Below are 20,884 nucleotides of genomic sequence, written 5' to 3'. Positions count from 1 at the left end.
TCACATAGCTAGGTCTGTGTGTTTGGCGGCGCTGTAACAAGGTCCCTCCCCCCTAGACCAGCTTGTGTTATAGTATATTGGGGTGGGACCTTGTTACAGCGCCGCCAAACACACACACAGACCCAGCTATGTGACTCGCATCAGGAGATGTCTGCTGTGTGATCCAGGGCATGCTATGGTGAGTCCGCATTCATGGGCAAAGTGAGGCTGCGATTATGGGCAAAGTGAGGCTGCATTGAAGGGCACAGTGAGACTGCATTGATGGGCACAGTGAGACTGCATTGATGGGCACAGTGAGACTGCATTGATATCATGTCCGCCACCTCTGACCATCTCTTGTCTTATATGATGTCTGAAGTCTCTGAGGGAGTTTGGAGAGGAGTCAAGACTGGGAGTGCCACCAGGATGGGAGTCATGGGAGAAGTCAGACGTGTGTGGACTATAGAGAGGAGACTATAGGAGAAAACCAGAGCCACCAAGCTGGAGCCGACTGACTGAGCCCTGCACCATGCACCTGAGAGGAGGAAAGTGACAGCGCCGCCAGGCCAGTCAAAGGGGGGGGGGGGGGTCACTGATATAAGGGGGCGTGAATACAATAATGTAAAGGGACACATATATACGTATACATATATATACACATATACATATATACATATACATATACACATACATATACACATATACATATACACATACATATACATATATATATATATATATATATATATATATATATATATATATATATATATATATATATACATATATATGTGTATATATATATATATATATATATATATATATATATATACAGGGCCGCTGATAGGCCAGTACAGCTGGTCCTGTTGTACCGGGCCCGGCCAGCAGGGGGGCCCGGCAACCTGATCAGATAGATAATTAAATATAAAAAAAAAATCCCAACATCATCCCCCGTACGCCCCAGACCCAACCCGCCACGTTTCGATTTTACGTTTTTTGTTTTTCCTTCACGCTCGCTAATTGAACTATTCGGTAGCGGCAGGGAAGGGACTTTTTTCTGTATTTCGGGCGCGGAAGAATACCTCTTCCGCGCCCGCTCCTTGTGATGGTTCAAGTCCCGGCCAGCACGTAGTGACGTCCTCCCTGGCGCCGCGGAGTGTTTCCTTCAGGCGGAGTGAGTCTCTCTGCGTGTGAAGTAGCAGTGGGGTCAGGCGAGCAGCGGCGGCAGAGGTTCCCATCTATGATCTAACTGACCTTCAAGTCCAGGCAGGAGCAGCCATCAGGAAAGAAGTGACTCGGACCCAGGCAGCTAAAAATGACACAGGTGTGTGCTGGGGGGGGGGGGGATTCAAGATCTCCTTCTACTACTGCAGCAGCAGCGTGTATTAGGCATGTGCAAAAGGGAAAATTTCGTTTCGTTTCGTTTCGTTTTAATTCGTTATTTATTTAATTTCGTTAAGTTAGGTTCGTTACATGTGTTAAATTCGTTTTTGGAACTCGTTCGTTTTCGACCGAATTTAGAAAAATCCGGTCGAATTCGAAAATTCTCTCTTCGAATATAATTTCGAAATTCGATCGGAATTCGAAAAAAAATAATTTGAATTCCAAATCGAAAACCCGCGGACGAAATTCGATCGGAATTCGAAAAAAAAAATGTTTTCGAATTCCAAATCGAAAACCCGCGGACGAAATTCGATCGGAATTAAAAAAAAAAAAAAAAAAAATTTTTTTTTCGAATTCCAAATCGAAAACCCGCGGACGAAATTCGATCAGAATTCGAAAAAAAAAAAAAAAAATCGAATTCCGATCGAATTTCGTCCGCGGGTTTTCGATTCGGAATCGAAAACGTTCGTTCGGATTCGGTAAATTCATTAATATTGCAATTCGGGAATTCGTATGCATCCGAATGTCCGAATAATGAAAAATTCGTCCGAATTTCGATTCGGAACGAAACGAAATGCACATGCCTAGCGTGTATACATTATGGCATCGGCATGGGTGGCTCTGTCTGCCCATAACGCATGTGCTGCCTGCAGAGACAGTGCCACCCATGCAATGCCGTAATGTGCTGCAGACAGTGCCACCCATGATGCTAATGCCATAACGCATGTGCTGCCTGCAGAGACAGTGCCACCCATGCAATGCCGTAATGTGCTGCAGACAGTGCCACCCATGATGCTAATGCCATAACGCATGTGCTGCCTGCAGAGACAGTGCCTACCCATGCGGCCAATGGCATTATGCCATTGGCGGCATGGGTGACACTGACAGTGTCTGCAGCACAATATGGCATTGGTGGCATGGGTGGCACTGTCAGCAGGTAGCACATGCATTATGGCATTAGCGTCATGGATGGCACTGTCTGCAGCACAGTATGGCATTGGCGGCATGGGTGGCACTGTCTGTAGGTAGCACATGCATTATGGCCCATAACACATGTGCTGCCTGCAGAGACAGTGCCACCCATGCTGCCAATGCTGTATGGTGCTGCAGACAGTGCCACCCATGCCGCCAATGCTGTATGGTGCTGCAGACAGTGCCACCCATGCCACCAATGCTGTAATGTGCTGCAGACAGTGCCACCCATGCTGCCAATGGAATTATGTCATTGGCGGCATGGGTGGCACTGTCTGCAGCACAATATGGCATTGGCGGCATGGCATGGGTGGCACTGTCTGCAGTACATTATGGCATTGGCGGCATATGTGGCACTGTCTCTGCAGTACATTATGGCATTGGCATGTCCCGCTGTCAAGTCGCTGGGCCCTGGAGCGGGGCCAGGGGTGGGGCTGAAGGAGTGGCCAGGGGCTGGACCAGGGGTGGAGCTGAAGGGGGCCCCGTCAGGTAGGCTGTACGGGGCCCCATGATTTCTATCAGCAGCCCTGTATATATATATATATATATATATATATATATATATATATATATATATATATATATATATATATATATATATATATATATAAAGCCCTATGTGCTTTCATATCTTTCTTCTCTATATATAATACACTCTTCAAATGTGCTTTAAAATGCATGGTTTTCCCTTTCATGGACAAGAAAATAATGAGGTTATGATGTTGGGGGCTTGTATAATAATGCTATGGGGCTGGTATCAATTTTTTCCAGGACTGGTTTTTATTCCCAGTCTGGTCCTGGCTGTCTGGTATGGGTTCCTGGATCCCAACACAAGTGCCTTTGGAAAACAAAAATAGGCTCACATATACATTTTAACTAAATATATAACTATTTGCCAGGTCTATGACTTGCATAGTTTATTGGATTGGTGTGTCAGAAATTGGCCTTGGTCAGTTAGTTATTTCAGGATGCCTTTCAATGAAGATTGGATGCCCTGACTGCTCATATGTTACATTGTAAATCTAAGGTTTAGAAGTCAATAAGTGCCTGGCTCACCTAGATTAGTCTATTTTCTCCTGTTTTTTTTTTCTTTTTTTTCTTTAATCTTTACATTTGTTCTGATATGGTAACCTCATATGTCACATTGTAAATCTAACGTCAACATGTGTCTGGTTCACTCTGCACATGGCAGCAGAATATATGCAATATTACTTGGTCATACCATGGTGTCACTACTTATTGGAAAGATTTATTAGGCAATTTTGAGAACCAGTCGGGCACTTTCACACTGCAAGTGACAGCTGCAAGTCATTTTTCAATTAATTTAAAACTTTTTTTTTTCTGCAACATCTGCACCGCCTTGCAATCTGAAGGCAGTTAAAATAATCTGCCCATTTTTAATCTAGTTGTGACCAATATGTCATCCTCAATATTTTCCCTTCAAAGTCAGGGGCTACCTTATTGGAGGCAACATTATTTCTGACCACTAGAAGGGGAGTTGTTCGAAGCCGAGACGAGCCACACATCACCCTTGCTCTACATGGACTGTCAGTAAAAGTCTTGTTAAAGCTAAACTACAGCCCTACCTTTAGGCTAGGTTCACACATATGCAATGCGGGAACCAACGCGATTCCAGTGCATGTCTCTTGCAGGCAGTTCACATTGCCCTATGCAAACTGCTGTGGGTGTCAATACAAAGTCAAAGACACCCCCAGATAGGGTTGCCACCTCATCCCTTTAAACCTGAACACATATTAATTACACAGGTTCTGTGGCTGATTAAGGTGGTAATATAAACTCACTTGGTGCCTAATTAGCCTCAGAACCTGCGTAATTGATATGAATTCAGGTTTAAAGTTATGAGCAGGGCCGTCTTTACCGCAGGGCAAATGGGGCAGGTGCCCTGGGCCCTGTCACTGTTGGGGGCCCAAAGCAACCCCCTTTAAAAAAAAAAAAAATAATTTTTTTTTTTTTTTTTTAGGGGTCCGGAGGCCCCCAGGGGCCCGGAGCCCCCCAGGGCCCCAGATGGCAACCCCCCAATTTTTTTTTTTTTTTTTTAATAAAAAAAATATATTTTTTAAATATATATTTTAATATATAATTTTAATGTATTTTTATTTTTTATTAAAGGGACAATTTTTAGGGGTCCCCAGGGGCCCGGAGGCCCCCAGGGCCCCAGATGGCAACGCCCCTTTTTTTATTTATTTTTAAATAAAAAAAATATATATTTTTAATATATTTTGAATATATATTTTAATATATATTTTAATATATTTTTATTTTTTATTAAAGGGACAATTTTTAGGGGTCCCCAGGGGCCCGCAGGCCCACAGGGCCCCAGATGGAAACGCCCCTTTTTTTATTTATTTTTAAATAAAAAAAATATATATTTTTTTAATATATTTTTATTTTATTTTTTATTAAAGGGCCTGGTCTGGGGGTCCCCAGGGGCCCATAGTTCCCCAGGCCCCCAGGATGACAACCCCCCTTTTTTTTATAAAAAAAATATTTTTTTATATATTTCTTTATTTCATATATATATATATATATATATATATATATATATATATATATATATATATATATATATATAATATAATATAATATAAATGTTATTATTATTATTAAAGGACCTAGTGGTCCCCAGGGCCCCCGGATGGCAACCCCCCTTTTTTTTATAAAATTTTTTTTTTTTAAATTTGTATTTCTTTTTATTTCTTTTATATATATATATATATATATATATATATATATATATATATATATATATATATATATATATATATTTTTTTTTATTAAAGGGCTCAGAGGTCCCCAGGGCCCCATGTGGCAAACACCCTTTATTTTTTTTATAAATGTTTATTTTTTTATTTTTGTTTGTATATTTTTTTTTATTGAAGGGCCCAGAGGTCCTGGATGGCAACCCCCCCCCCTTTTTTTTATTTTTTTTATAAATGTTTCTTTTTTATATATTTTTTTTATTATTTTTTATTAAAGGGCCCAGAGGTCCCGGATGGCAACCCCCTTTTTTGTAATTTATTTTTATTAAAAAAAAATTATTAAAGGGCCCAGAGGTCCCCATGGCCCCAGATTGCAACCCCCTTTTAAAATATATTTTTTATATATATTTTTTATTTCTTTTTTTCTTTTTATTAAAGGGCCCAGAGGATGGCTACACCCCTTTTTTTATATATATTTTTGTTTATTTATTTTTTCTTTTTTTGTAAAGGGCCCCCGCTTCTAAATTCGCGGCAGCCCCCCCTGCTTCTCAATTTTAGGCGGCAGCACCCCCCCATCCCGGTTCTCTGCTCCAGGGGGCCCATGCCTGAAGATGTGTAAGTGACCCCATAATTCCTGATGGCGGCCCTGCCGCCCGTTAAGCCCCTGTGCTGCCCACAAATCAGGCTGAAAATCATCAGCGGCACGCAGCCAGTGACAGTACTGCTTCCCTTCCCAGTGTTTTAAAATGTACAGCACCCCTGGCTTCCCTTTAGATGTGCACTTCTCCCTTCCTGCCACTGGGTGCTGCTTTTATATAAAAGTGAATTAGAATGTGATTTTATAACATCCCCAGTTTGCTCTTCCCGAGGCTGACTTCTTCATGTCCTGCTCCTCAAGGTATGTCACTGTTTGCTAATCTATATTGTAAATAGAAGTTTTCTGTAGAGTGTGTCCAAAGTCTTTATAATATTTGATGATTCACTGCAGGTCTGGTCAGTGTTTTAAAAAGTTCCTCTATTTTACACATGGCATGGCATGGGGTCACAGCACCGTCTGTCCATTCTGCTTTAGCACCATGGGACCCCATGCCATGCCATGTGTAAAATAGAGGAACTCTTTAAATCACAGACCAGACCTGCAGTCCAGGCTGAGTAAGGCCTCAGAGCACATGGCATTACTGTCTGTATTTAACTGCTTGATGGGCTTATTTTGGGCCTGGCTGGTTCACATGTATGTGTTTTGGCGGCCCACATTTGCGCAGGCATAGCAGCTCATTCATTTGAATGGGCCGCCATGCCTGCGTTTCCTGCAAAGAAAAGCGCATGCCTCATGTAATAGGCTGCGCACACGGCACGCCTATGCCCATCAAGCACTGAAATACAGCACTGTCTGTCCATTCTGCTGTCTGCTGTGACTTATCTGCAGTTCCCGCACTGTCAAACTTGCTGCATTTTTAGACGTTTAGGTCACGCTTTTAAAAACACAGTGCGTTTGTGTGTGAAAGAACTGCAGGTAAGTAGCATGGTGCAAAAGCAGAATGGATTTCAAGGCAACTGTATTTTTAAAATGCTGAATGCACCTTTTTTCTGCAGGAAACAAAGGCATGGCGTCCCATTCAAATCAATGGGCTGCTGTGCCTGCACAAATGAGGACCGCCAAAACATACATGTGAACCAGCCAGGCCCAAAATAAGCTGGAGGGGGGCCCAAAAAAAATGTTTGCCCAGGGCCCAAACCATATTAAAGACGGCCCTGGTTATGAGGTGGCAACCCTACCCCCAGATCGGATCGCAGTGTGAACTGTTAAATGGCGTAGGAATCAGATCGCATAGGTGCCAAAAAAAGGGGCCTGCACCATTTTGGTCCAAATGCGATGCAAATTAAGCCATACAATCTGCACAGCAATATGGTGCGAATCACATGCAATGTCTGACATTACAATAGTGTGAACCCAGCCTCAGTCTAGCACAGTTGTACAGGCTACTGCCCTGTATTAAAATTACTCACTGAGTTCACTGTGCTGCACATTAGAAGATGCAGCAAGTCAGACAGAGCTCTCCTCATTTTCTAACGAGTGGATGTCCAGCATCATCTATCCATATTCTACCCAGCTTTCTGTTCACTAGTTGGATTTCTGTTCTTTCAGTCACAGAGGCTCAGCATCACGTGGGGGTTAGTTTTGCACGTAGTAGAGAAGTTAAAACCTCTGGCAACATTTTTACTGCTGCCTCTGTCCTTACTGGGGGGAATCACCCTCTCTGTTTGACCTGTTGACCATTATTACCAGGACAGAAAGTGATCAATTATCCAAAATATTATAAGTATTATAACTGTCACCCGACCAGGAAGAGGGGACATTTTTCAACTGGATCACCTGCTCCAATGACAACTGTCTAAGAAAAGATTTCCATCACTCAGGGAGGAGATTCACAGTGACATTTTAAGGCAAAGCGAATGACCGCACTCCAAAAATAAGGAAAAAGTTTTATTGTGTAAAAAGCATCACATATGAAAGAATATTTACAGCAACAGCATCATGGCATGCACAGAGGGGAGCATGGTTGATGTGTTTCATGAATTTCTTCGTATAACCACTTAAATACAGGGTACTTATACACCAGACCAATTTTCAGCTTTTAGTGCTCTCATACTTTGAATGACAATTACTCAGTCATGCTACACTGAAATAGAGCTTTATTTTGGTGGTATTTAATCACTGCTGGATTTTTTATTTTTGTGATATAAGCTAAAAAAAAGAGCGATTTAAAAATATAATTTTTTTTTTACAAATACCGTAAGTAATTTTTCTTCATAAATTTGGGCCAAAATGTATACCGCTACATATCTTTGGTAAAAATAACCCAAATTAGTGCATATTATTTAGTCTATGTGAAAGTTATAGAGTCTACAAGCTATGGTGCAAATCACTGAAAATGTATCACATCTGATCACACCTGATGTACTGAACGCCTTGCTAATTTCTTGAGACATTAACAAGCCAGGAAAGTACAAATACCTCCAAAATGACTATTTGGTATTTAGTAAAAGGCATGGTGAGTTTTTTTTAAGTGTTTTATTTGTTAAAAAAAGTTGTCCATTTATAAGATATTTCCAACACATAGCATGTAAAAAGCAAAAATTACACCCCAAAACCCAATCTGATACTCCTCCTGAGTATAGCGGTACCACATGTGTGAGACTTTTACACAGACTGGCCACATACAGAGACCCAACATCCAAGTAGCACCTCCAGGCGTTCTAGGAGCAAAATTACACATTCAATTTCATGAAGACCTATCTCAATTTTGAAGGCCCTGGAGCACCAAAACAATGGAATAGCCCACAAAATGACACCATTTTGGAAAGAAAACACCACAATGTATATTCTATGAGGCATTTTGAGTCTTTTGAACTTTTTATTTTTTCCACAAGTTTTGGGAAAACGTGGTAAAAAAATGAAAACGCATTTTTTTTACACAAAGTTGTCCATTTATAAGATATTTCGAACACATACTGTAGCATGTACGTAGCAAAAATACAACCCCAAAATGCATTCTGCTGTATAGCGATACCACATGTGTGAGACTTTTAAACAGCCTGGACATATACAGAGGCCCAACATCCAAGTAGCAGCTCCAGGCGTTCTACGAGCATAAAATTACACATTTTCTGACTACCGATCACATTTTTGAAGGCCCTTCGTATTTCTACCATATAGCATGTACATACCAAATAATAAAAGATTACCTGTGGTTTTAGTAGTGCAGCAGTCCACAGGGGAGAGCTTCGGTCCAGGCAGCAGGCAGGGATGTGGTCAGCGACAGCAAAAGCAATCATCCAGGCAGCAGGCAGGAATACTGTCCATACAGTAGTTAGTACATGCAGAGATACTGTCAGCACAGCCAAAGCATTGGTCCAGGTAGCAGGCAGAGATGTCCAGGCGGAAATATTGTCCATAGTCCGTGGAGGCAGCAGGCAGAGATATGGTCAACACAGCCAAAGTATTGGTCCAGGCTGCAGAAAGATGGTCCATAAAGTCCTGGGTCATTACAGGCAGCGACATGGTCAGCACAGCCAAAGTATTGGTCCAGGCAGCAGGAAGGACCATCAAGCTTAGGGCCAGGAGGACAGGGGTAAAGTTTTCTTCCACCCAAATCTCTTTGAAGCCTCGGGGCAAACCAGATCCTGTTCTGGGAACACAGAAAACCCAAAACAGATTTTTTCTACTGAGAACACTATTCTGAAGTCCCTCACATATGCGAGACCCCTATGAACTAAAGTAGAAGGGCAAAAGATCAGTCCAAATGGAAGGCAAAAACATGGTCGATTAACAGGCTGAGGTGGGTGCTTGTGGAAGTCAGAAACATGGTTAAAATGGCAGGCAAAAGACATCGTCGGTAAACAGGCCAGGGTCAATTAACATGGAAGGTAGAAACATGGTAATAGGCAAATGATTCACACAGGTATTTGAAACGGGTAAATGGCAGTCTGTTAATAATAAGTGGAACTAATATCTGATGGATGTGTGATCATTTCTGAAGCAATCATCGATACACAGGCCGGGTTGGGAGGCACATTTTGGACAATAATACCTGGTATCTCTTCTAACTCCTCCACTGCTGCATACAAGATCATCTCTTGGCATCTTCTTTCGAAATTCTGCGGGGGGGAATGTTATAGGGAAAATGTTGCTCATGTTGACTCACACTATCAGAGAGAATGCTACCTGGGGGAAGGTCCTTGCTGGTAAATCAGGGCAATGACAATGTCTTTAATATATTTGAGGTAGGTGAGGGGTTGGATTTAGGGTGATTTTTGATAGCAAACGAATTGAACAGGACCATATGAAACAGATAAAATGCAACTTCTATATACCAATAACGGGACTTTTGGGTTGACAAATATGGTTGTGGCATCCGATCCTTTAAATCCACCCCCCATGTACAGATTGTAGTCATGGACACATTTAGGCTTTAGAACGGGCCACTTCTTCTCTGAATCTCCATCAAGGTGTCATTGTGGATTGTAGTCATTATGTGAACATCTTTCTTGTCCCTCCACTTCATGGCCAACACTTCCTAATTCCTCATGAATGCGGATTACCCCTTTTGTAGCTTTTTTGATGGTAAACTCTTTTGGAAGCCCTTACTATTTTTTTGGAAGGTACCGCAGGCCAGGGTTTGTTTACAATACAGGTAACCGAAAAGGGGCAAGCTGCTGTAGCAATTCTCTACATATAAGTGGTATGCTTTTTTGAACAGGGAGTATGCAAGGACCCAGACAATTTTATCACTGGTTCCTATATATGTGGGGCACTCACGGGGCTGTAGCTGGGAGTCTTCGCCTTCCAAAATACAGAATGTGTACACCTATCCAGTGGCTCAATCACACAATTTATTAAATTTCAACCCGTACCTGGCTCTCTTACTTGGCATATACTGGTTGAACTGCAGCTGGCTAGTAAAGTGGATAAATGACTCGTCTACACAAATATTTTGGTCTGGGATAAACACTTCAGAAAATCATTTAGTAAAATGTTTTATTGGGGGCAAATCTTATACAATTTATCGTTGTTGGGATGATCTCCAGGAGGGCACTGCGAATTGATGTTGAAATGTAGGAAACGCATAATCATAGTGTGTCCTGGACATGACAGCAGAATATATCGGTATGTGGTGGCCCAGTAGGCATGCAGTTCGTTCGTTCTTTGTAAGGCCCATATTAAATGTAAGGCCGAAAAACATTTTGAATTGGTCTAATTCGGGACATTGCCAATGAAACATACGGGTGTAGGACGAATTGGGGTTGGCAGCAATAAATTGCTCTGCATAGAGATTTGTTTGGTCCACCATGTACTGCAACAAATCTTCAGGAAAAAAAATCTAATTGTGAAAAATGTGTAGTGTTGGGCTGCAACATCGCTGTGCGATGAAAGGGTGGATTATAGCGGACCCTGAGTTGTCAGGGAACCATAAAGGGTTTTCTAAGGCATCGGGAAGGTAGGACTGGGCCTGGATTCTTAGGGTTGAGCGTGTACTTCCAGTACTGGGGTCTTCCTGGAGTCTGGCGCTGCTGGTGGTGGGCAGGTCTTCTGATTTTTGTCCTGATCTCCTTATTCCTTTAGGAGGGGCAGTTTCCTCCTCGGACTCCGATCCACTACCCTATACCCTCTCATATTCTGAACCAGAATCGGATGATGGGAACTCCCCTCTGCTCTCATCATCCAACATGGTAAGGAGGTTATATATCTCCTCAGGTGTATAAACTCTTTGAGACATGATAGCGGTACTTTTGGCGGGCCTGTGTGATGGTACTGATGGTGGTACTGACAGGTCACTGATGGCGGGCCTGTGTGATGGAACTGGTGGTGGTACTTACAGATCACTGATGGTGGGCCTGTGTGACGGAACTGGTGGTGCTACTGACAGGTCACTGATGGTGGGCCCTTGTGACTGTAATTATGGCGGGACTGTGAGGCGGTACTGATGGCAGTACTGATGACGGGCCTGTGTGGTGGTCGTGATGGCAGTACTGATGGCGGGCCTGTGTGACAGATGGGCTGTGACAGATCCAGATGGGCTGTGACAGATCTAGATGTACCTTATGGCAGTACAGATGGTGGTGCTGGTGGCGGTCTGTGTGACAGATTGGCTGTGAGAGATCCATATGTGCTGTGTGACAGGTTCTCTTTATTGGGGGGACGTGTTGTGCAGACAGTATATAAAATACTCACAGATCTCATATCTCTCCTCTCTCCTCACACACCGATCGTGTGAGGAGAGAGAAGTAGAGATCCCTGGAAACCGCCGTATTGTTTATACTTGTGACCGACTGTGATTGGACACAGCCGATCAAGTGGTAAACAGCCAATTTCTTCGGCTGTTTACCCTGATCGGGGATGGGCTATATTCGAGGGACATGTGCCCTCCCCAATCTGTGCGAGCCTCATGTGGTGCTCGTTGAGTGCGCATCCTCTTTGTTTTGACATGTGACCGGCCGAGCGGCGCATCCTGACTGACGTTATAGGACGTCCGGTCAGGATAATTAAACCACTTTGCACACATCATTTTGTAATATGGCACTAGAAACCACATATCTTAAATAGTCGTAACACAGCTGAATGAGGAGATTATGACCTGGAGCGGTGTTTTCTGTTTGTTCATTGCATTCCTGTTGTGTCTACACCAGATTGTTCAGCATTTATCTTCAGAAATCATGTTAGAACTGCTATTACTAAAACCAAAGCAGGCCATAATTATTACAGCAAAATCCCCTTATTTTAATTACTCTTATCAGGTTGTCTGCACTGTACCCCCTTCATTACATTTGATTGTAAGATGATCAAAAAATCTTTACCATTGACTATGCTAAATTCATTACCTTTCTTGGAGGACTCTTGGACAGCTAGACTAATAGTGTATACTTTCTCATCAAATCCACAGCATCTAACGACAGATTGATATAGTTGTCAATTTTCTTCCACTTGCTTGCCTTAGGTCTCTTGCTACAGAATCTCATTACTAATGTGCCAATATTTAATACTGGGTTCCAGTTGTGAACTATTTGAAACAGGGTAAAAATCAGCATTGACAGGAAAAGCAGACTAAATACCATTCTCAAAAATCTTTAAAATGTTGTACTTTTTTTAAATTAATTTTTTATTCCTTTTTTGAAATTATTTGTTCAATTTTGCATAAAGTAGAGAACCATTAGAATCTGTCAAGTTTTTCCTGTGTCTGTATCCTTAAAGTGGAACATTAGTCAGAAAATTAAGTCCTGCTAGATCACTTAAAGTGGAGGTTCACCCAAAAACAAAATTTTTAACCTTAGATTGGGCCTAATTACGGGAAGTAGAATCGGGTGTTTTGGTTAAAATCAATGCAGTACTTACCTTTTTTGAGATAGATGTTCTCCCGCCGCTTCCGGGTATGGGCTGCGGGACTGGGCGTTCCTACTTGATTGACAGCCTTCCGACCGTCGCATACAGTGCGTCACCAGTTTCCGAAAGTAGCCGAACGTCTGTGTGCAGGCGCCGTATAGCTCCGCACCGACGTTCGGCAACTCGTGACGCGCTGTATGCGACCATCGGAAAGCTATCAAATAGGAATGCCCAGTCCCGAAGACCATACCCGGAAGCGGCGGGAGAACATCTATCTCAAAAAAGGTAAGTACTGCATTGATTTTAACCAAAACACCTGATTCTGCTTCCCGTAATTAGGCCCAATCTAATGTTAACATTTTTTTTTCGGGTGAACTCCCGCTTTAAGGCTGGCTCCTTTTGCTGTTATGTAAAATATTAAAAATAAGTGTCTATACTGTTTAAAATCCAGTAATACACTGTCTCACCCTGCTCTGCACATGCTCAGTTGCTCTCCATTATTTAGCAATTTTTAGGCAGTGATGAGTTTGTAGAGGCCGATCTGCTGACAGCCTTTAAGTTCAATTAAACCCCCCTAACCTTATAGCCAAGGAAGCTGCTTCTGTTTGAACTGCAGCTGCCATGGTGCTGCAAATGCGATCAGGTATGACATCAAATCAAACTGTTTTTTGAAACTGGTAAATCGATTGGGTTTAGTTCCACTTTGATTTACAGCTGGGGCTTTGGGTTTAAGCAAAATGGCAGCCTCCAGCATGGAGAAACAGGAGCAATGCTGGAGGCAATTTACGGCACACACTATTTTGGCAACATAATTAAAGGAGTTGTAAAGGTTCAGCTATTTAAAAAAACAAAAACAAACATGTCATACTTACCTCCACTGTGCAGTTCGTTTTACACAGAGTGGCCCCAAACGTCCTCTTCTGGGGTCCCTCGGTGTCTCTCGCGACTCCACCCTCCAAGAGCTAACCCCCTCTGGGAAGCTCTCTCCCGAAGGGGTTAGCTTACGGGCGCGCTCCCGTGCCATACAATCAGTGTCCATAACCACCAATTGTATGACTCGGTCCCGCCCCCCATCGGCTGCGTCATTGGATTTGATTGAGAGCAGCGGAAGCCAATGGCTGCGCTGCTCTCAATCTATCCAATGAAGAGCCGACAACACCTGGGGGAAAGCAACGTGGGATTGCGCCCACTGAGATTCGGGGCTCAGGTAAGTAAAACAGGGGCTCGGGGGGGGCCAGAGAGTGCAAGGTGTTTTTTCACCTTAATGCATAGGATGCATTAACCACTTCCCGACCTCCTCATGTACATATACGTCAGCAGAATGGCACGGACAGGCACATGTACGTACCTGTACGTCCTCTGCTAGACGTGGGTGGGGGGTCCGATCGGAACCCCCCCCGGTACATGCCATTGGTCGGGTCCGCTCGGGGAGCGATCCTTGACGATGGCGCGGCTATTAGTTTATAGCCGCTCTGTCGCGATCGCTCCCCGGAGCTGAAGAACGGGGAGAGCCATGTGTAAACACGGCTTCCCCGTGCTTCACTGTGCCGGCGCATCGATCGCGTCATTCCCTTTATAGGGAAGACACGATCGATGACGTCATTCCTACAGCCACACCCCCCTACACTAGTAAACACACACAAAGTAAACCCTAACTCCTACAGCGCCCCCTGTGGTTAACTCCCAAACTGCAACTGTCATTTTCACAATAAACAATGCAATTTAAATGCATTTTTTGCTGTGAAAATGACAATTGTCCCAAAAATGTGTCAAAATTGTCCGAAGTGCCCGCCATAATGTCGCAGTCATGAAAAAAATCGCTGATCGCCGCCATTAGTAGTAAAAAAAATAAAAATGCAAAAAAACTATCCCCTATTTTGTAAACGCTATAAATTTTGCGCAAACCAACCGATAAACGATTATTGCGATTTTTTTTTACCAAAAATAGGTAGAAGAATACGTATCGGCCTAAACTGAGGAAAAAAAAATTTTTATATATGTTTTTGGGGGATATTTATTATAGCAAAAAGTAAAAAATATTGCATTTTTTTCAAAATTGTCGCTCTATTTTTGTTTATAGCGCAAAAAATAAAAACCGCAGAGGTGATCAAATACCACCAAAAGAAAGCTCTATTTGTGGGGAAAAAAGGACGCCAATTTTGTTTGGGAGCCACGTTGCACGACCGCGCAATTGTCTGTTAAAGCGACGCAGTCCCGAACTGTAAAAACCCCTTGGGTCTTTAGGCAGCAATATGGTCCGGGGCTTAAGTGGTTAAGGTGAAAAAACACAAAGCTTTACAACCCCTTTAACCCCTTCCCTACCGGCGCATTGTAAAATGACGCCGGCAGGAACCCTCCCTCGATCCAGGTGGACGTCATATGACGTCCTGCGTTCCGGGCGATCTAGGGCGCACGCGCCGCCGGCGAGCACCCACGATTTCCGGTGATCACGGGTAACATAACATATTAACCCCTTCAGCGCCCCCTAGTGTTTAACCCCTTCCCTGCCAGTCACATTTACACAGTAATCAATGCATATTTATAGCACTAATCACTGTATAAATGTGAATGGTCCCAAAAACGTGTCAAAAGTGTCCGATGTGTTCGCCGCAATGTCACGGTCACAATAAAAAATCGCTGCCAATACTAGTAAAAAAATGTATAAAATAAAAATGCCATAAATCCATCACCTATTTTTTAGACGCTATAACTTTTGCGCAAACCAATCAATATATACGATTATTGCGATTTTTTTTACCGAAAATATGTAGAAGAATACGTATCGGCCTAAACTGAGGATTTTTTTTTTTTTTTTTAAATTGTGATATTTATTAAATAAAAAAGTAAAAAAGTGTTTTTTTTTAAATTGTCGCTGTTCTTTTGTTCATAGCGCAAAAAATAAAAAACGCAGAGATGATCAAATACCAAACAAAAGCTCTATTTGTGGGGGGAAAAAAACAAAGATTTAGTTTGGGTACAGTGTTGCATGGCCACGCAATTGTCATTCAAAGTGCAACAGCGCTGAAAACTAAAAATTGGTCTGGGCAGGAAGGGGGTGAAAATGCCCTGAATGGAAGGGGTTAATAATGTAGAATGGATGCTCCATGCTAAAGAACATTATTTTTTATCAAGTTGTTATGGGTAAAGTTCCGCTTTAATGGGGATAATCAGAATCCCATTCTCTCTTTGTTTGTACTGCTGACCATTTTTACAAGGATCAAAAGTGATGGGTAATCCAAAATTATAATTGTCACTAGACCAGCAGTTGGGTGGAAAATTTGTAATCAGGTAAACTGCTCCAGTGACAACAGTCTATTTTTTGTGTAGTGAACATCTAAAAAATAGAGTAAAGTTGTAGTTTTTTTGGTTCTGCTTCAAAGCAGTATTTGTCATGGATATGTAGTGTGTCTGGCAGCTTACCTTCTTTCCATGTGTTCATTAGAGGCCAGACTTCCTTATCTGGCTGCCTTTTATCATCTCTCCTCCCTGTATGGCTCCACCCCAGGCCATCCCAGGAACTCTATATTAACTAGTGCACTTCAGGTCTGCTTGGCTGTTTTTTTTTTTTTTTTTTAATTCTTTATTTAAGGATAAGACACAGAAACAAGCATAAAATACAACTTCACAGTATCGATATATTGCAATGAGCATGTAAAACATGATGATCGTACCTCACCCTTACAGGCGGGCAAGAAGCACCATATAGTCAGCGTCTAACTGCTCGCTGAAGTCTAATACAGGATAAACAAACATCTATGCTCATCTCGACTTTTTGCCTATTATTGAGAGGAGTGAAAAGAAAGAGAAGAAGGGAAAGAAAGAAAGGAGAGAGAGGAAGAAGAAGGGTAGGAAAGACGGGAGAGAGAGAGAGAGGAGAGAAAAAAAGAAAAAAGGGTGGGGTGGGTGGAGACAGAAAGGGAGGGACAATTACCCCCCGGGAGCCTAAATTGATAACGCTAAACAGGTGCTGGTGATCCTATACAGTGGATCCAGCCATGTATTGGGTGAATTCGTCAGAGAAGCGAAAGATGTTCCAGTGAATCCATCTAACCCTATGTTCCTCAGATTTGTCTCTCAGCGCGGAGGTCAGGTCCTCCATTCGTTCAATGTCCCCCACTCTTGCAAACCAGTGGGCCACCGTGGGAGCTGACTGTTGCTTCCAGAGAGGTGGAATGCTGGCCCGGGCAGCGTTAAGGAGATGCTTGAGGAGGGATTTATGGTATCTTTTCCGTGATAGGGGGGTAAGGTTAAGGAGAACTGCAGCCGGGTTATCCTGGAGGGGGACATCCGTCAGTTTCTGTATGAGTTTAAGAACCGGTTGCCAGAAAGATTGGAGCACAGGGCAATCCCAGAATACATGCAATAGCGTGCCTGCGTGTAGGCCGCATCGCCAGCATTGGTCAGGTTGTAGTGGAAATATCTTAGCCAGAACCGAAGGGGTCCTGTACCATCGTGTCACTATTTTATATGTGGTCTCTTGGTATTTGCTGCAAAGTGAAGATTTCTGCGCGAAAAAGAGAATGCGGTCTTTTTGGGGTTCCGTGAAAGTGACGTGTAAGTCCCTTTCCCATTTAGCCAAGAATGGTGGGTCCTCAGTGGCATGGAGATCTAGCAAGGATTTGTATGAGGTGGATAAAGACCTCCGGATCGGACCCTCGCCCGTACAGAGTTCCTCAAAAGGGTGAAGCTCTCTGGGGAAGTGGGCCGACTTGGGCAGTGAACCGAGAAAGTGAGAAAGCTGGTTGACCCTCCAGAGGTCAAGTGAAAGCGGGGCCTGTTCTGAGAACAGATTCTCTGTACTGAGCCATCTGGTGGAGCGCAGGAAAGAGGAGGCCCTCAAGAGGCCCCGCGGCGCTTGTGTGTGAAAAGACGGATCGGTAAGGCCAGGTACAAAGTCCGGGTGACCGATGATTGGCGTCAGCGGGGAAGGGAAGTTTTTCAGCGAGGCTAAGCGAAAGAACCGTTTCATTTCCATGAGAGTGGGCCCAATCAGTGGATGGGTAGTAAGATGTGTCGGAGGAGTAGTCCCTGCCCACGGAAGTCCCGCAAGGGGTGCTCCGGCCGTGTCTCTCTCCAGCGACACCCAGAGCTTTAAGTCGCTGTGGCGGCACCAGTCCACGACCCTGGTCATGTGAGCCGCCGTATAGTACATGGCCGGGTCTGGGAATCCGAGACCGCCCCTGGTCTTTGGACGTGTTAGGAGTGCTCTGCCCAGACGCGGATGTTTGCCACGCCAGACGAATCTGATAAATGTAGAGCGAACGGCGTGAAAAAACGTCTGAGGGATCCTGACGGGCAGCGCCTGCAATAAGTACAGGAGTCTGGGCATTGCATTCATTTTTAAGACGTTGCAACGGCCGAACCAGGAGAGGGCCAGGGAGTCCCATCTCCCAAGATCGGTCGCAAGAGTAGATAAAAGTGGCTGGAAGTTGAGGGCAACGATGTCTTGTAAATTAGCAGAGATTTTCGTTCCCAAATATTGGATTGAACGAGCAGCCCACCTGAACGGGAAAAAAGGGCGGAGGTTAGAGATGGTAGAGTCTGGCAAGCATGCTTGGCTGTTTAACATTGTTTGTTATACAAAAAAAATCCTAAAACATGTGTAAAATATAGTACAGCGCTCAAAAAACAACTGAAAAAGATCTAAAAAAAAAATTGATCCTACATAAACAATATTGAATTGTGAAATGAGAAACACTTCTCACACTAGTACATGAAATAATGTAACAAAAAATAAGTGAATATAGAAAAGTCCCACTGTGTGGAATACAACGTCCAAAAATTATTAAAAATAAATGGAGGGTAGGTGAAAAAATATTGAAATAATTGGTGAAAAATAAGTCCTTGCAGGATAGGTGACTCCTTGAAGGGAAAATCCAAATGGACACCAATAGAGGATAGAGAGAAAATTCATCCACCAGGAAAACTCAGTAATGTAGTCTCCTTACCCCAGTGTTTCTCAACTCCAGTCCTCAAGGCGCCCCAACAGGTCATGTTTTCAGGCTTTCCATTATTTTGCACAGGTGATTTGATCAATTTCACTGCCTTAGCAGTTACCACAGCTGTTTCATCTGAGGGAAATCCTGAAAACATGACCTGTTGGGGCGCCTCGAGGACTGGAGTTGAGAAACACTGCCTTACCCTGTCAGTGTGATCACCATTACAGTGATCTCAGCGCACCTGGGGATTTTAGGTCTCCCTCTAGACCCTCTGTAAGATGTGTGAGGTGGTGCCTATGGTCTCCGATGATCAGGAAATAGGAAGAAAGAGGACCACAGCGTAATGGGTTAATAGGCCGGCTCGATACTTTTAATGCTTCTAACATTGGATGTCTCTGTAAGTGCGCATTTTTAAGTTTGTTATTAAATGCATCTTGGATTTTACACTATGTGAGTCCTTCTCTTATATGGCACATCTATCTATACACTGAATGAGATTACCTACAACAAGGCTTTTCCGGGTGGAGATGCGTTTTGGAAGCTTTCGCTTATATGCGATTGTGACCTTTTTTAGCTGGTAAGAGGCAGCAATTACTTATGGTGGAGGTGCTTTTCTATCCTCACATTTCCTGGATGTTGTGGATTTCTCACTTGAAGACTACAATTTGAACACATTTATGTGGATGGATTATTCATTATTTGGACTTTGAATAATTTCACCTGTCACTGGGTTATCACATTTTATATATGTATATGCATTTATTTTCACTGTCCTTTTGGAGAGTGTCTCAGTATAAGTATAGCACTTATTATTGATTTAATTTACATTTATATATAGGTTAACCTATATTTATTATCACTTCACTAGCGCAGCTTTTTATTTTTCCATATGTCTATTGTTGTAGTATAACACTTTTAGTTGCTTGCTTGTAATTTTCTGAATGAGCGCAATATTTCCTTTCACCATAGTCATAGTACTGACCATCATACAATCAGACCATAATATATATATTTTTTTTCTGTAACATTTGATACCAGGTGTACAGCAATGTGTCAATACTCGCTGTAGCTATCTGTTTAAAACTCCAGGTGGGGCAAGACTTCTTTGAAAGAGTAAAAGGTGAATGTGGAACAAAGCACGTTTTTGTTTTCTACTCATAAGCAGTTGTTATTTGACATGAGTCAATGTCATATTTGTTAAGGTAATTATATGCAAAGTAAATGGCCACAGCTCATGGAAATGCAGAAAAGTGTGAAGCCTGAGAATAAATACATTTATAATTTTGTTTTCAATCCATTTTTTTTTGGAGTAGAAGTGATTTGACTAAAATACTTTTATTGCAGACCCATGAATACATAGTTGGATTATTTCATAGGATAACTACAACTACCACAAAAGAAAACTTGGGCTCACTATATGAAGGTCTATTATAAGGTCTTTAGCTTGTATGAAGCATGCTTAAAGCGGAGGTTCACCCAAAAATCCACCTTTTGACATTAGCTGTAGCATACTGCTAACATCTGCAGTATGCTGTTTTTTTTTTTTTTACTTGTACTTATCGTTATATGAGCCCTTGTTTTCCGGCTCCGAGCGGGGAATCCTGCGGGGAATGGGCGTTTCTAAGCGAAGAGGAGTTGATTGACGGCTGCTAAGGCACGTCTTGGCCTCTGTTTAATCTTCAACTGCCATGATGCTGCACATGTGATCAGTTATGACACCAGCCATTGGATGGTTTGACAGTTTGGTTGAGAGCACAACCAATGTGACAGTTAGCAATCCCGGCATGCCAGGAATGTAACTGCTTTTCCAAACTGTTAAATTGATGGGTGTACCCCCGCTTTAAGATTCACAGATATTTTGTACACCAATCACCATTGCATTAGAGCAGACAATATTAGATTATGATGCCACTATTGAAAATTGTGTTGGAACGCATTCATTCAGATCTAATGGCACAAAATTGTTAAGATAACATAAAAAATAGCATAAATGAAACAGATGTTCAAGCTCA

This window comes from Rana temporaria, chromosome 2 (assembly GCF_905171775.1).
Source record: "Rana temporaria chromosome 2, aRanTem1.1, whole genome shotgun sequence".
NCBI lineage: Eukaryota > Metazoa > Chordata > Amphibia > Anura > Ranidae > Rana > Rana temporaria.
Note: the sequence above shows the minus strand (reverse complement) of the source record.